Source organism: Tenrec ecaudatus, chromosome 16, assembly GCF_050624435.1.
Source record: "Tenrec ecaudatus isolate mTenEca1 chromosome 16, mTenEca1.hap1, whole genome shotgun sequence".
In the NCBI taxonomy this organism is placed as follows: domain Eukaryota; kingdom Metazoa; phylum Chordata; class Mammalia; order Afrosoricida; family Tenrecidae; genus Tenrec; species Tenrec ecaudatus.
Window position 1 is genome coordinate 18,517,470 of NC_134545.1, and position 10,379 is coordinate 18,527,848.

General features: G+C 44.7%; 1 pseudogene; it reads left to right on the plus strand.

Annotated features, from left to right (window-relative positions):
- The first annotated feature begins 7,148 nt into the window (after window positions 1–7,148).
- On the plus strand, window positions 7,149–7,758 carry LOC142429731 (large ribosomal subunit protein uL1 pseudogene; annotated as a pseudogene).
- Window positions 7,759–10,379: the final 2,621 nt, after the last annotated feature.

Here is a 10,379-nt window from a genome sequence, read left to right on the forward strand (position 1 = left end):
TGATAGGATTAAATCCATCTTGCTTCAAGGAAATTCCATCAGTACAACTATTATTCAACTATATGCACCAACCACAAAAGCTAGTGATGAAGAATGTAAGAATTCTACCAATGACTTCAATCTGAAGTTCATCAAATATGTGATCATGAAGCATTGATAATTATTGACCATTGGAATACAAAAGTTGGAAGCAAAAGGGAAGAAATTGCATTTGGAAATTATGGACTTGGTGATAGAAAAGAAAGTCGGAGATTGCTTTGTTGTCAAGATTTTTGCAACGAAAAAAAAAGACGATTATATACAGGGATGTCTCAAAATGGAATCCACAGAAATCAAATTGGCAATATCTGTAGGAATTTATGACTGGGAAACTAGATAGAAATAGCTTAAACCAGGTAAGGGACTGACTATTAAACTGACCATGGAGAATGATGAGGGCAATGAACGTATATGTGCGCTTTACACAATTGACGTATGTATGGATTGTGATAAGAGTTATATGAACCCCAATAAAATGATTTTTAATAAGCTGACCATGATATGCTCATATATAAGTGCAGAATGAAGCTGGGGAAAAGTCCACGAGATCCAAAATACAAACGAAAGTCTATCCCACCTGAATTTCCAGAGCATCTCAAACAGATTGGATGCATTGAGTACTCACAACAGAGGACCCCATAACCTGTGCTGGGGGGATGAAAACCATCATTCATGAAGAAAGCAAAAGGTCATCAAAAAGACAAGAAAGAGACAAAAGGTCAAAGTGGATGTCAGAAGAAACTATGAATCTTGTTCTTAATCATGGAGTCACTAAAACAAATGGAAGAAAGGATGAAGTCAAAGGACAGCTGGAATAGACAAAACCAAATATTATACTGAATTATATAAAAACCAAGCATTAGAAAACCAAAGAGTAATACGCTTAGCATATCCTTTATATAAAAAAAGTTTTTTTAGCATATCTTAAACTGAAAGAAGTAAAGAAAAATTGAAGCCTGGAGTTGCTATCTTGAAAGAGGCTATGGACCAAATATGGAATGGTGAGGGAAGCACCAAGATAAGCTAGAAAGAATACACAATCACAGAAAGAATACACAATCACAGAAAGAATACACAATCACTGTACCAAGAGACCTGGAGGACAGTCCACCATTTCGGGAAGTAGCTTATAAGGAAGAACCACGGTGCTGAAAGAAGTAGTTCAAGCTGCACTGAAAGCATTAGCTTAAAACAAGGCTCCAGAAGTTGATGGAATACCAATCGAAACGTTTCAACAGGTCAATGAAGCACTTGAAGCACAGGTCGATGCAAAGATTTTTGGATGACAGCTACTTGGCCAACTGACTGGAAGAGATCCATATTTGTACCCATTCCAAAGAAAGGTGACCCAAAGCAGGATGCAGGTTTTTCCGAGAGACACCAGCCACATTCACTCCACTCCAAACTGGACACTAGAGTGTCCATGGTCCTAAGGACCCATCCATGACAGCTTAGAGGGTGGACTTCCAGCCTCTGCTCCATTGAGTAATGGAACCGTGTGAATCCAGATTGCAACCACTTCCACTAACACGGTTCTTGGGGAAGCCACCTATCTCCCAAGCCTCCTAGGTAAGGATGTCCACTGGATTCGTACCAACAAGCAACTTGTGGTTTGGGCTGTGCTTCACGATGTTAGGAATGATGGATTTGAAGATGTTCACCTTAGGCTGGCTTTGCCAGAGACAATTTTTTGTGTTCAAAGGAAAAGCCTGCCGTGCTGGAGAGTCCTCATTTCACCCTTCAGTTTGTCTTCCATGGGGTCAACAAGAGCGGATTCATCTGCCAAGCCTTTCACTAAGATACAGGGGGCCAACAGCACCAAGCCCAACAACCATAATCATATTCTGAGGGGTCTGGGTATGATCTTCCTTAAGAAGATTCCGAGCTTTTGCTTTCTTCCTGAATGTTGGCTCCAATGTCCTCCCACAGCTCATCAGGTCCTTGGTTTTCAATGCATCAAATCTGTTCTTGGAAATCAGCTGGGATTGCGTCAAAGTCATATATTGGCTCCCTTGGACTAGTTTTAGTGTTCTTCAGCTTTATCCTGAACTTACCTATGAGAAATTGATGGTTAGTTCCACCGTTAATCCTTGACCTGGTTTGAGCTGCGGATATTGAGCTTTTCTGTTGTCTCTCCCTTCATATGTAGTCGATTTGAATTCTGCATATTTCAGCTGGAGGAATCCGTGTGTATTGTCACCGTTTGCATTAATGAAAAAAAAAGTATTTGCAGGAAAACAAAAACCCACAGAGGTAGAAGAGTAAAACATTGATAATCATCCCCCTGGGGTAGAAGGTGATTGCATTTGTAATGTCAGGTTGGGCAGGAGGGAGACAGCATGTTCACGATCTCACAGCCCGCATTCTCGATGGAAGCTCAGAGAGTAGGGAGTCCAGAGTGGCAGCCTAGAGAGGACAAGTCAACCAATGAACGGGAAGGGACCAACCAGGAGAGCACACGTGGTGCAGGTGTGCGGGGCTTGGGGAATCTGTGTGAACACACCTCCCCTCCAAGGATATTTGCTGAGAAAGAATTCAAAATGGAGGCAGAGACAGCGAGCCAAACTCCAGGTTACCCTCCTGCTAAGCTCCCTCAAGACAAGGCCCCTGCTTTTCATCAACAAGCTTGTGCTTCAGGTGTGCACCTTGCCTCAGATGTCTTCTCTTCTCAGGCCTCGCAATCCCACCTCACCCCTGGGTCCAATATTAACATGCCAGGTTGGCAACTGCTAAATGACCTCATGGGGTCTGGAGAGAGCAGCCTAAGACTGCAGGAGCATGAGATCCACAGAACTTCAGGACCCATGGAGGAGCCATAAGGAGATTTCTGTGCCCACAGATGTAACAAAGATTTTAGGAAGAGGCCGAATCAAAAGAGCATCATGAAGAGTTGGCAGGATGGGGGTCCTCCCCAGCCAGTATGGCCCGTGTGATGCACGAAGGTGCCTGAGAGAAGAGATCAGTAGACTCCCAGGGCATCAAGCTCTCCCAGTTCCCAACGAAGAAGGCACATACTCCCACAGGGACGGGAAATGCTCCTTTCGAGGGCACCTGCAGAAAGCAAATAAGGAGCTTTCTCACAACGCATTTGCCCAAATCAAAAAGACACAGGAAATAACATTCTATACAGCACAGCAAACCTGATTCAGCCCGTGTCTAGAGCCATGGCTGCGTCAAAAACACAGAAGGTCCCGAGGTGTATGCACTTATCCTGGCGAACTCAACAGGAGTTTTATGTTTCAAAGATACATGAAGAAAGAAACAAACGTCTGAAACATCAGCATCCAGTTGGGGCCCTTCATCCAACTGCAAGTCACCCCGTTACCTTGAGCTCAGGAGTGAAAGGTGTTTAGTCTGCTGTCCCTGTGTCACTTCTGCTGCTCATAGTGGGTAAAAAAACAAGGGGACCCACCAGGGAGACAGAAACCCCTGCACTATGGGGAATTCAATGCCACAAATCGGGCACTACCTTTCAGGGGATCTGTGGGCCCAGTCAGTCGTCGCCAGCATGGGTCAAGGATGTGGGGGCTTCGTGCTGTCACCCAGGTCTTGTTTCTCAAGTCTTTTCCTGCTGTCACAGCAGCACATTCCCTACATGCTAAGCACCTTCTCCCACCCAGTAATTTCCTGTTCCTCAATACATGTCTTTTGACTCCTGGGTTTGTACTATGCTGAGGGGAGGGAAGGGACCAGTGTCTATGTTCTCTGAGTGCCTGCATGGCTCCTAGAAGGGACGGGAGGGAGGGGAAAAATGAGGAGCTGATGTCAGGGGCTTGGGTGGAGAGCAAATGTTTTGAGAATGATGAGGGCAATGAATATACAAATGCTTTACACAATTGATGTGTGTATAGATTGTGATAAGAGCTGTACGAGCCCCTAATAAAATGATTCAAAAAGAAGAAGAAAAAGAAAGCCCACATGCTGGTACAAGTAGCTTTTTTGGGGGGGAAATACACTGCAAGCTGAAGATAATGCAGTTTGCCTTTTTTTTAAAAAGGCACCTGTGTGTTATGACTAGAACAGCTTGTTCCAGGTCAAAGCTTGGGGTCCACACAAGGCATTCAGCAGGGTCTGCTGTGGTCTCTCAGCGCTGAGTCTGGGTTTGAACCCAATAAACCTCTTTCAGCTGGACTCCGTCTCTGCTCATTTTATTCAACAACCTGATTGCATTTGGAAATCCCACTGAGATACCTAGAGGTTCAAGGGCCAAACCACCTTTCTGTTTGTAAAACGTGCACTCTCTGCAGCTGGATTTGGGCGCTGGACGCAGTGGAAGCCCACTGGCCCGGTCTCCCTGAGATGGTAGTTGTTGAGCCTCAGGTAATCTGCTCAGTTCTGAGGCACCTGTGTTTGTCTGTACACTATTTGTTCTGTGTTTTAGTGTCTGCCTGTCTCGTGGCCATCACTTTTCCTCCTACAGGCATGGGTTCACCCCAAGGAAAATGTCAGTCCACCCCACTCGACCTCATGTTGGCCGACTGGCCGCTGTGGAAGAAGAAAGCTGCCAGGCAGCCTAAAACATCAGGGGAAAGCTTTGAAAATTAAAAGGGTTTGCAGGCAAAAATATGAGTGAGTTATTAAAAATAAGAGAAAAGCCTTATAACAAGAGAGAAGACAAAAGCCTTATAAGAAGAAGAGAGACAAGCTAAAGCAACGGCCAAAGTCTTGGCCTTAACCACAGAGGAAACGGCCTCTCCCGGGGTCAGAAAAACAGAACTTGTGCAAACGACTAGGCAAAAAACAATGTGCTTATTGCCAAAAAGAGGGACATGGGAAGTCCAAATGACCTCAATGAGGAAACCAGCCCCTCCCCCAGAGCCCATAATAGCCCTCAAGGTGGGGGGACAACCCTGTCACATTCCTTGTAGACACAGGGACAACCCGCTCAGTCCTCAAGGAAGCAGCAGGCCCCATCATTTGTGGCACAGTGATACCTGGAGCAGGTCCAGCAGAGGTCTGTCAGTACCGTCCCATTCAAAGCCAGGCTGGGGATACAAGCGCGCCCGTGCCAGTTAGCTGGCACCCAAATTACAGTCCCCTGTCGGTCGCCATGGAACACGCGACTCCTGCCTGTCTAGAAACCTAATACAGATGACTACTACCTGGTACAGAACTTGCATAAAGTTAATAAAACAGTAGAAACTATACATCCCTCGATGTCAAGCCCCTACAATCTTTTACGTCTTCTCCCGCTGTCTTTACCCACCTAAGCTGTATTAAATTTAAAGGATGCCTTCTTCAGTATTTCTCTAGCCCCCATTAGCCAACTTATCTTTGCCTTCCAATCATGGACGGTGAAGGGATTACTCGGCAGTGAACATGAACTCAAATTCCCCAGAGGTTCGACGTCTCAACCACCATATTTAGAGATATCTTGGCTAAAAACCTGAGGCCATCCCAGCAACAGTATCCAGAGGTAAAACGTCTCCAGCTTGTAGCTGCTCTCCACATCCCTACGTGCAAACCGCATACGAAAAAGTTGCTCCTGTTACTGGACCACCTTGGCTACCAGGTGAGTGTCGAGGAAAAAAGCTCAAATCTGCCAAGCAAAGACAACTTACCTAGGGTAGACACTAGAAAAGGGGCGGCAAAAAATGATCTAAAACCAAGATGCAGGAAAGCCAACAAATCCCTGTACCCACAAGCCACCTCCAAGTGCAAGAGTTTCTAAGAGCTGTGGGATATTGCCAACTGTAAATACCAGGTTTTGAGCCCCTAATAAAACGATAGAAAGAAAGATCTCGAGGGAACCTTGGTGGTGTAGTGGTTACACTTTGAGCTGCTGGCCCTAAGAAAGATCTCCAATAAAGGTGAATGCACACACCCCTGTCCCCCACCCCCACCCCCAAAAAATACCAGGTTTTGCTGACTGGTTAAGCCACTGTGTAAAACTTTAAAAGGCACAGAAAGTGTTTGGGCTTGGACTCCAGCTACCAAACAGGCAGTCAAAGAACTCAAGAGAGCCCTCCTTTCTGCCCCTGCTCTATCTTTGTCTGATATCATAACACACACACACACACACACACACAAGTTTTGTTCTTTGTAAATGAAAAAAAGAGGGATTGGAGAAAAAATGCTAACTTAGAAGTTAGGTTCCTGGACAAGACCAGTGGCCTACCTGTCAAAGAAACTAAACCATGGTGCAGCTGGATGGCCACCTTGCCTCAGAACTATTGTGGCAATAGCCGTACTAGTTAAAAAAAAAAAAAAAGCTAATAAACTATCACTGGGTCAAAATCTGGAGATCACAATATACAGCTTTCCTCTGGTTTTTAATGCTTCCTCTCCCCTACTATCATGACCCTAATTCTACTTTACAAATCTGGCTAGACCAGAACATGTACATGGGTATAGATAAGAGCTGGAAACAGAGGGAATCCAGGACAGATAAACTCCTTGGGACCAATACTGAGAGTAGCCATACCAGGAAGGGAAGGGAAAGGTGTGGGGAGAAAGAGGGAACTGATCACAATGACTTATCTATAGCCCCCTCCCAGGAGATGGACAACAGACAAGGGAATGGAGGGGGCGAGATATTGGATGGTGTAAGACATGAAAAAATAGTAATAATTTATAAATTACCAAGGGTTTATGAGGGGGGAGGGGGCAATTAATGAGGATCTGATACCAAGGGCTCAAGTAGAAAGAAAATGCTTTGAAAATAGTGCTGGCAACATATATACAAATGCCCTTGACACAATGGATGGATATATGGATTGTGATGAGTTGTACAAGCCCCCAACAAAACGATTTTTTAAAGTTATATTCAATCAATCAAATTAATGATTTGAATGGAAAAAGTAAAAGAATAAACAATAAAATCATAAAAAGAAAAAAATCTGGAAATCAGCACTCCACATGCAGTAAAGAGCCTGTTGTGGAAGCCTCAAGCCAGGTGGGTCTGCAGTGCAACCCCAACCTGGTACCAGGCTTCACTCTTAGACCAACCTAGAGAAACCAAAATTAATATCCCTTACTGGGCAGAATGTCAGAGAGTAAATAGTTAAACTGATAGTTGATACAGGTTTGCCACACTTCATATACATGGAAAAATAGTTTTTTTAAAAAATATGTTTGGCTCATTTGTGGTTGCTACAGCGCTAGGAACCATGGGTGGCAAAGTCTCTCATGACACCTTCTACAAAGCGGTGCGAGAAGTCCTGCACGGAACCAGCGCAAATGCCGGGAGGTTTTGGAGACAGTGGAGCTGCAAATCAGCCTGAAGAACTATGACCCTCAGAAGGACAAATGCTTCTCCACACGTCAGGCTTAAATCCACCTCGCGCCCCAAGTTCTCTGTGTGTGTCCTCGGAGACCTGCAGCACTGCGATGAAGCGAGGGCCGTGGATATCCCTCTCATGGGCATCGAGGCACTGAAGAAGCTCAACAAGAAGCATTTTGGGCCTCAGAGTCCCTGATCACGCAGATTCCTCGAATTCTGGGCCGGGGCTTGAATAAGGCCGGCAAATTCCCTTCCCTGCTGACCCACAATGAGAACATGGTGGCCAAGGTCGATGAGGTGAAGTCCACCATCAAGTTCCAGATGAAGAAGGTGCTGTGTCCGGCAGTGACAGTTGGTCACGTGAAGATGACAGATGTTTAACTCATTTATGACATTTGGTTATCAACATTTTGGTTTCGCTGCTGAAAAAGAATTGGCAGAATGTCCCTGCTTTGTACATTAAGAGCACCATGGGCAAACCCCAGCACCCGTACTAAGCCACGGTTCAATAAACTTTATTGTTCCTGTTTTTAAAAATAAAAGGGTTTGTTAACCTCAGAAGGGACGAATATTAAAAAAATTGTAATTCTTAAAAGCCATCTGGGCACCCAGCCAAGTGTCTTATGCATTTCCCTGGTCACCAAAAAGGAACATCCGTTGGCCCTAAGCAACAAAAGGGCAGATAAAGTGGCTCAATCCACAGCTCTAAAGACAGATCTAGTGTTAGCCGCACCCCACCTGACCGAACACTGCCCCCAACCCCGCGCGAACAGCCTTAGCTAAAAATTATACTCCACCAAAACATCGCCAGTACTGGCTACAAGCAAAAAGAATCAGCTGGTACTTGCTGTCCAATGGCGGTCACATAGCACCAAAAAGTAAAATAAACGGCTCATAACGCAGCTGAATGTCTATAAGCACCAGGGCTCAAGCAAACTGGCAGAACTACTTCAATTAAATTATTAAATTCCTCAAGTCAGTAAAACAGCAAAAAAGTAGTACAGGCTCAAAGCTGCCTGCAAGTAAGCGCTGGAGCTGCCCGTGCTATGCGCCTTGTCAGGACCAGAGAACCAAGACACAAGGCAGAAAAGCACCGGGAAGTAAATTTTACAGAAACAAAGCCAGGACGATGAAATTACAGGTATTTATTAGTCTTTTTTTTTTGCAAGTTGTTTATTAAATGATGTCATCTTTGTCTCTCTTTTTTTTTAATTTTTTTATTTTAACAATTTATTGGGGCTGATACAATTCTTTTCACAGTTCATACATATACATACATCAATTGTATAAAGCACATCTGTACAGTCTTTGCCCTAATCATTTTTTTCTCTTTTCTTCTTTTACATTTTATTAGGGACTCAAACAACTCTTACCACAATCCATACATATACATACATCAATTGTATAAAGCACATCCATACATTCCCTGCCCCAATCATTCTCAAGGCATTTGCTCTCCACTTAAGCCCCTTGCACCAGGTCCTCTTTTTCCCCCCCCTCCCTCCCCATTCCCCCCTCCCTCATATGCCCTTGGTAATTTATACCTCGTTATTTTGTCATATCTTGCCCTATCCGGAGTCTCCCTTCCCCCCTTCTCTGCTGTCCCTCTCCCAGGGAAGAGGTCACATGTGGATCCTTGTAATCAGTTCCCCCTTTCCAACCCACTCACCCTCCACTCTCCCAGCATCGTCCCTCACACCCTTGGTCCTGAAGGTATCATCCACCCTGGATTCCCTGTACCTCCAACCCTCATATGCACCAGTGTACAGCCTCTGTCCTATCCAACCCTGCAAGGTAGAATTCGGATCATGGTAGTTGGGGGGAGGAAGCGTCCAGGATCTGGGGGAAAGCTGTGTTCTTCATCGATACTACCTCACACCCTAATTAACCCATCTCCTCTCCTAAACCCCTCTATGAGGGGATCTCCATTGGCTGACACTTGGGCCTTGGGTCTCCACTCTGCACTTCCCCCTTTATTTAATATGATATATATATACATATATACACATACATATATACATATACACGTATATACACATACATACACACACTTATATCTTTTTTTTTTTGCATGATGCCTTATATCTGGTCCCTTGGGCACCTCGTGATCGCACTGGCCGGTGTGCTTCTTCCATGTGGGCTTATTTGCTTCTGAGCTAGATGGCCACTTGTTCACCTTCAAGCCTTTAAGACCCCAGGCACTATCTCTTTTGATAGCCGGGCACCATCAGCTTTCTTCACCACATTTGCTTATGCACCCATTTGTCTTCAGCGATCCTATCATGGAGGTGTGCAGTCAATGATATGATTTTTTGTTCTTTGATGCCTGGTAACTGATCCCTTTGGGACCACTCGATCACACAGGCTGGTGTGTTCTTCCATGTGGACTTTGTTGCTTCTGAGCTAGATGGCCGCTTGTTTATCTTCAAGCCTTTAAGACCCCAGTCACTATCTCTTTTGATAGCCGGGCACCATCAGCTTTCTTCACCACATTTACTTGTTCACCCACTTTGGCTCCAGCCGTTGTGTCGGGAGAGTGAGCATCATAGAGTTCCAATTTAATAAAAGAAGGTATTCATGCATAGACACTTTTCCAGGTTGGGTAAAATCATTCCCCACCAAGAAAAAAAAAGGCTCAGGTAGTGAGTAAAAAGTTATTCAATAAGATAGTCTCTAGATTGGGGGGTGGGGGCTGACACCATTGGCTCAGGAAATAGACCTGGATTTGTTGCTAAACCTATACAAACATTTAGAAAAATGAAAACACAAATTTAAAATTACACAGTGCCTATCACCCTCAGGGCACGGGGCAAGTTAAAAAGATAAATCAGACCCTAAACAACCTCTTGATATATTAACTCTAGAGGTGGGCGCTGGACGGGTTTCTCTCCCACACTTAGTACTGTTACATGTCCATTGCACCCCATCTAAAGCCAATTAACCCCATTTAAAATTGTGTTTGGACGAATTTCACCTTTAGTACCTACCAACTAATGCTGCAAAAACTAAGTTGTATAGCCAAGCTTTTTTGCAGAAATTGCAGGCTCTCCACCTAGTACAATTTTTTTTTAAGTCAGGGCAGAGTACCAGAACTCCAGGCCTCCGGAAGCATTCCCCT